The sequence below is a fragment of the Macrobrachium rosenbergii genome, chromosome 45, assembly GCF_040412425.1.
Source record: "Macrobrachium rosenbergii isolate ZJJX-2024 chromosome 45, ASM4041242v1, whole genome shotgun sequence".
Taxonomy (NCBI): Eukaryota; Metazoa; Arthropoda; class Malacostraca; order Decapoda; family Palaemonidae; genus Macrobrachium; species Macrobrachium rosenbergii.
The window spans coordinates 22,205,207-22,212,706 of NC_089785.1; the positions used below are offsets into that span (position 1 = coordinate 22,205,207).

General features: G+C 38.8%; 1 protein-coding gene across 2 annotated transcripts in view; it reads left to right on the forward strand.

Annotated features, from left to right (window-relative positions):
* Positions 1-7,500, forward strand: part of LOC136829772 (protein bassoon-like) — a 547,662-nt gene that overhangs the window by 56,833 nt on the left and 483,329 nt on the right. The window lies entirely within an intron of this gene.

Below are 7,500 nucleotides of genomic sequence, written 5' to 3' on the forward strand. Positions count from 1 at the left end.
CATTTTAATCATATGTATTGTATATTAGTCATCACGGTAATATGTTTACCTAGAATTGATAGAATATTAGATATTTTTAATGGAATATTGAAATATTATTAATGGATTAGCATAATTAAGATTTTAGCTACAGGGTAGGGTTTTGTTGTCTATAATTGCAATTAGCTAGATCCAATTAGCTGTAGTTCCATTTTGTAATTAAATATAGACACTTGGAAGTTACAGAGACTAGTAATTAATCACGTTGTTGAAGTACAAGCGACTAGTAATCACATATACGTTGTAATTACTCACAGTCAACTGGTAATTGTCCACACACATCTGGTAATTACTCACAGAAAACTAGTAATCATATTCATTTTGTATTTTCTTGCATTTTGTAATTACTTCATACAACTAAGAAATAACCACATGCATCTGGTAATTACCCATGGATATCTAGTAATTACGGAACCATCTTGTCATTAACCAGACCTCGAGTAGTTACTGTAATGAATCACATGCAGACGGTAATTACTGGCAACGGGTTATTATGTACATTTTATAATTACTTACATCTCGTAATTTCTTACATTTAAGAAGTGACCACATACATCTGGTAATTACTCGTAGACATCTGGTAATTACCCAGACATCTAGCCATTAACCAGACATCGGGTAGTTACTGTAATTACTCATATACATTTTCTATTTACTCACAACTTGTAATTACTTACTATTAAGAAATAACCACATACATCTGCTAATTTCTCATAGACATGTAGTAATTACCCAGACATTCAGTCATTAACCGGTTTTCTGGTAACTACTGACAAATGGTAATTGCCAAGTGACGCCCGAAAGTGCTAAATTTAAATGATAAAACGGAAAATTAGTCAAAAAAAGTGCCTGTGGACCAGTGGGTCTGCCCTCACATAAATTACACTCCTCTTCCGGCCCAGTGGATTCAGTTAGAACTAGCCACCGGCCCAGTGGATTCAGTTAGAACTAGCCAGCATTACTGAATGAATGTTGCAAGAAGGAAGGCGTGCTTGCAAGTTAATGATTGGATTATGCTTCTTGCAGTTGCAATTGCTTGATTATTATTCTTTGGGTGCAGCTTGCAGGCGTCTTGAAGCATGTTTCAGGTGGTAAGGGTTGAGTGGTTGGTTTGTGGTATGTGGCGTTGCGTTGGGTATGTTTTTGGATTTTTAGAAGTTTAGAATATTCTCTCAATCGTTTTTTTTATACAAAAAATGTTGATTTTTAGGAATGCATCAGTGAAGTTAAGTCTCTCTCTCTCTCTCTCTCTCTCTCTCTCTCTCTCTCTCTCTCTCTCTCTCTCTCTCTCTCTCTCTCCAGAAATGTTGATGATTATTTGTGCAACAGTATACCTAACTCTCTCTCTCTCTCTCTCTCTCTCTCTCTCTCTCTCTCTCTCTCTCTCTCTCTCTCTCTCTCTCTCTCTCCAGAAATGTTGATGATTATTTGTGCAACAGTATACCTAACTCTCTCTCTCTCTCTCTCTCTCTCTCTCTCTCTCTCTCTCTCTCTCTCTCTCTCTCTCTCTCTCTCTCTCTCAGAAATGTTGATGATTATTTGTGCAACAGTATATACCTAACTCTCTCTCTCTCTCTCTCTCTCTCTCTCTCTCTCTCTCTCCAGAAATGTTGACGATTATTAATGCAACAGTATACGTAACTCTCTCTCTCTCTCTCTCTCTCTCTCTCTCTCTCTCTCTCTCTCTCTCTCTCTCTCAAATGACCTTCACTGCACCAATTATGCCCCTCATAGCCAACCCGTTCCCTGAAAGACAGGTGCACTGCTTCACCGGTGTCATTCAAATCGCTGCTGCTGTCCCTTCATGGAACCTCTTAACTGGGACCTTGTTGCTATGACCTCGTTTTCTCAGGTGATTAGGTCACCTGGCCTCACCTGTGCCTCACCTGAGGAATTCTGGTCATGTGGTTTTTTTTTTATTGTTCTTCATCATCATTTTTGCGGGGGGAGAGAGAGAGAGAGAGAGAGAGGCTCCTATTCTGTAGCATTGCTAGTCATTAACATTTTTGCAGAGAGAGAGAGAGAGAGAGAGAGAGAGAGAGAGAGAGAGAGAGAGAGAGAGAGAGAGAGAGAGAGAGAGAGACTTATGCTGTTGCACTAATAATCATCAACATTTCTGGGGAGAGAGAGAGAGAGAGAGAGAGAGAGAGAGAGAGAGAGAGAGAGAGAGACTTACGTATGCTGTTGCACTAATAATCATCAACATTTCTGGGGAGAGAGAGAGAGACGCCAGCTTACTACATGATAAGATTCTAGGCATTGGAAAATGTCTAAAAAAGGATTGCTTAGGAAAGTTCCAAAAATAGTATGATAAGATTCCAGCCGCTGGAACACGTCTAAAGAGAAACAAATCTCAAGGGCTGTGACAGATGTTTCTTAAAATATTGTAAAAGCTCTACAAACCAAGTTATAAATTTGTATAATTTTGGTCCTTAGAAATGTTCTGTGGCCAAAAATGTAAAAGAAAAGAAATCAGAGTTTCGCATTGGAATATTATTGTCAATAGAAAAATAAAAAAAAAGTTATCTTAGGTTTTTGGAACTGGAAACGTCTCTAACAAGAAAAAGTAACTTTAAAAATGTTTTCAGTCGTTTTAGCTCTTGGAAACGTTTTATGAACAAAGTAAACACAAACCTCCAAAATATTTTGCCACTTAAAACGTTTCATTAATTTTTGAAAAATCTATCCAAAAGATTTTGTAGACAAACAGTAAAAATAATCTTTCATCAATTTGGGCAGTCAAGTTTTCTGCACAGCGTATAATGCTGAATGAAACTTCCAGCCGCGGCCCATGAAACTCAGCCACGGTCCGGTGGTGGCCTGTGTTGTTGGTACCTATAGTGGTGCCAGAATTACGATCATGGCTAACTTTAACCTTAAATAAAATAAAACTGCTGAGGCTAGAGGGCTGCAATTTGGTATGTTTGATGACTAGAGGGTTGATGATCAACATACCAATTTGCAGCCCTCTAGCCTCAGTAGTTTTTAAGACGGACAGACAAATAGCTATCTCAATATTTTTTTTTTATAGAAAACTAAAATGAATCCAAAAATATTGTACAGACGTTTTAGCCACCGGAAAAGTTCCGCAGAATAAAAAAAAATGAAGACAACAATTTCAGAGACTTTACCTTTTCGAAAAATTCTACAGAAACCAAAAAAAAAAGACCCAAAAATAATTGTCAGTGTTTTTTTGGGGGGGCAACTTTTGACTTTTTTTTTTTTTGTAAATACTTCCCAATGAGTTGTATGATTTTTTTCTCTTCCATTTTCATTGATTTTTTTTTTGTGTGTAACAACAATAGTCGATGGGTAAGGAATTCTACGTTTAGATTTGCCGTCGTCCAACCCGGGGTCTGCCCCTCTCACCTTTGGCTTCTATATAAGTATGAAGAATAAATTTTTTTTTTGTACAAGATTCTGGACGGTACGTAATGTCTTAGGGTCGAGACTTGCCGTCTTGACCCTCTCGTATAATAACATTGATTTTAAAGGCAAGATTACACCAGCAATAATAATAATAATAATAATAATAATAATAATAATAATAATAATAATAATGATAATAATAATAATATATTTCATAGTTGTCTCAGAATGAAAGTGTATGAAACTCTTATTGCTTGGGAAGTTTTTTGCACAGGGGATTCATCCCCGACTCAGCAGTTTCAAAGTATGAATGTGACAATTACCATCGTCTCTTTTGTACTTAAGAGCCACCTTCTGTTAGGGAAAACAGATTAATGGGTAAAATAAATAGAAAGAAAGCGGAATTCGTCCTTTAAGACAGACGTAATATTCTGTGGGGGCGAATCTTTGAGCACATTTGAAAACCTACAATTTTTATGTCGTGCCATGCTGGTATTTTGGGAAGTCTGAGAGTGTGCTAAGCTATCTGGAATTCCTCTCTCTCTCTCTCTCTCTCTCTCTCTCTCTCTCTCTCTCTCTCTCTCCTCTTATGTCATTCATATCCTGTGAGGGTACCAGCTTGTCATTCATTTACACCGATGAAAACTTCAACCTTTAAATTTGTAGTTCGTCCCGGAGATTATGCCCTGGGAATTCTCTCATCCGAACCCAGTGACTCAATAAAAATATGAAATCAAAGTAGGATAAGTTTTAGTGTAATAATGTTATTTGATACTTTTAAATGCTAAAACAACCTATAAATTAGCTTGTTCGTACACCTACACCAACAGCTCAATCATCAGCATTACGTTGAACCTCTCTTATACTCACTGAACCTTTCAACTCTTATCTTGTACACATTCTTACTTTTTCTGGATGACAAGGCCTCCGTTTTCCAGTATTGTATTCACGTCATCTGTCCAGCATATCCCACGTATTTTTCGCCATTCTCTCCCCATGACCAAACCATCTCAAGACACGCTAATCGGCTTTTTCACCGTCACCAACTTTTTTTTTTTTTTTTTACCACATTCATATCTGGAAATTTCTTTGTCTTTTTAGTTCTTTTCTAGGTCATTCATACTTTAGTAACGACTCATCCCATTAGTTTCAACTTCCTTTCATTGCTGTTCGACGTCCACACTTCACTTCCATTAAGTGGGGGATGGCTCAACAATCCCTTTATGTAAACCCGACAGTATATAAATATATATATAAATAATGTGTGTGTATACATGTATACATATTCAAGAAACACAAATTAGCAGTATTCAGTGAAATAGTTCTGCAATATATCCATACACCTATAGTATATATGTATTGGTTTGCCATAAGAGAGAACAAGATCTATACATTATCGCTCTGCTAATTATTGGACTCTCGTTCTCCTGACATAGTCACGAGGTTCCCAGTCCCAATGAAGGCATTATGCATCAAACGTTTGACTCTCTCTCTCTCTCTCCCTTCCATTGTATCAAAGGGCAAGGAAAGGGAAGTGGAAAAGGGTGGGGGGGGGAGGGTAGTTGATTACCACCCAGCCAGAGGATGTGTGTAATTGCCTTTATGTATGGGGTTGGGATGGGAGCGCTGTCGTCTATACACCTCCTCGTGGGGGATATTGTAAGGGGGTAGGGAAAGGGAGGCGGCCCCAGTCCACTACCGTCATGGACCCCTTGACGTCACAGCAGCCACCCGTGACGTCACGGCCCACATCCGAGGGTTTAGTCAGTTGATTGGCCAGACTAGGGCTGTGTGCTTCCTGCGCCGTGGCGCTTTTCTTGTTCTTCCTTTTCTTCTTCTTCTTTTTCTTCGTCTTTCTCTTCGTATTCTTGTTCATCCTTTTCTTATTCTTACTCTTCTTCTTCTTCTTCTTCTTCTTCTTCTTCTTCTTCTTCTTCTTCTTCTTCTTCTTCTCTATCATTCCCAGATTCTCATAGAGCTCTTAGACTTTTTTCTCCAGCTGAGAAAAGTGAGAATTGGTGGAAAGGAAGATGAGAGAAGTTGGACAGATAAGGAAGGAAGAAGAGACAGAAAGGAACGACGGAAGAGGAAGAGGCAACAGAAAATAATCCACCGGTGTTTTGGGGAGGGGTGGGGATTGTGGGGGAGAAGGGGAGGTGGAAAAAAAGGGGGGGGGGTCTAATAGCCATGGATCTGTTGATTTCCTCCGCAATCCAAAAGTTGGACGGAAGTTGCCTTAACCTATTCATGTTTGTTTGTATGTGTGTTTGTGCGGTGTCTCAAAATGGAGTGAAATTTTGGGGAGGGGTGGGCTAAGCCAAGGAAGATTTTGGGGGATTTTGAAGCGAGTCTGAATGTGGAGTCTCTCTCTCTCTCTCTCTCTCTCTCTCTCTCTCTCTCTCTCTCTCTCTCTCTCTCTATATATATATATATATATATATATATATATATATATATATACACACACATTTTTTTATGCATTTCAAAAAATTATGTATGTATAATTTTTTAAGCATTTCAAAGGATTACTGATTTGATTTCATCGATGGCTCTGAGTGAAAGCTGAGGCAGGGATTATTTTGATTTATGGGTCTGTTTAAACATTTTCAACAATTTTCGAAAATTTCAATAAATTTCTTTTGGAGAATTTCTTTTGAGGGGGGCAGTGGGTGGGGTAGTTTATGTCTGTAACACAAAATACATAGTATTAAAGAAATTTGAGGAAAGCTTGTATTCATGATATTGAAGACATTTGAGGAAAGCTTGTATACATAATATTAAAGACATTTGAGGAAAGCTTGTATAACATTTGCATCAATTTTTTTCCTGCAGGATAAAAGGTCTGTACGGCTGACCCTTGCCCACAGTCATTGACCTATCCCTACTTCGCCCTTGTGACAACGTCACATATCTCATTGTGACCCATGGAAATAGAGTCTGTAAAAAATACTCGGTAAATGCAAGGAAAAGGTTTATACCCCCTAGGCAAACTCCATAGGTTTTTGGGACATTGCTCCCTTTCAGACGCATGCCGTGAATGAATAGAGAAGAGAAGAGAAGAGAGAGAGAGAGAGAGAGAGAGAGAGAGAGAGAGAGAGAGAGAGAGAGAGATTGATTTTCCATCGTTGTCAGAGTGGTTTTCTTGGTAATAACCAGAACGCTCTCTTTAGCACAGCTGTGTCTTAGAGTTCTGCCTCTTTGAGGGGGCGGGTGGGGTGGGGGGGGGACGCCTGCTTCTCTGATGGTTTTGAGATATATATATGCATATATATTTTTTTTTATCAGACTATCAATCAGTCTGCTTCTTTTTCTCCCGATTTAGAGTCCTGATAAAAAGAAAATGTATGCGAACGGTGCCACTGACTGCAATAGGAATTACATAAGAGAAAATATGCCCAAAATAGCATTCACATAATATATAATATATGTATATATATAAAGTTTGCTTTATCATGCAGTCTTATTTCGAATCCTCCACGAGACGGGCAGACTGCGTGTGTGCCTGTGCTTGCAAGCAAGCGCTTGCGGTCCCTCTGTTGGGGATGGTTCCTGTTGCCATCCAATTCGGAGAAATTGAAGCATTTTGTTTTGGTCATATTCTCGTCTCAGTTCCACTTTGGTGTTAAGGATTATGCGTATGTGGTTCCTGTTATGTTTTTGTGTCACATACGTGTCTGTAGATTTGTGCGTATGTTTCTACGCGGTTTGTTCCATTTCATTGTTTACTGTAGTTTGTGCGTGTGTGTTTGTGTGTGTATCTGAGTCAGTTCTTTCGTGTGGTTTGTGCGTATGTGTTTGTGTGTGTGTATCTGAGTTCATTCTTTTGTGTGGTTTGTGCGTATGTGTTTGTGTATGTGTGTCTGAGTCAATGCTTTCGTGTGGTTTGTGCGTATGTGTTTGTGTGTGTGTCTGAGTAAATTCTTTCGTGTGGTTTGTGTGTATGTTTGTGTGTGTATCTGGGTCAATTCTTTCGTGTAGTTTGTGCGTATGTTTTTGTGTATGTGTACCTGAGTCAATTCTTTCGTGTGGTTTGTGCGTATGTGTTTGTGTATGTGTACCTGAGTCAATTCTTTCGTGTGGTTTGTGCGTATG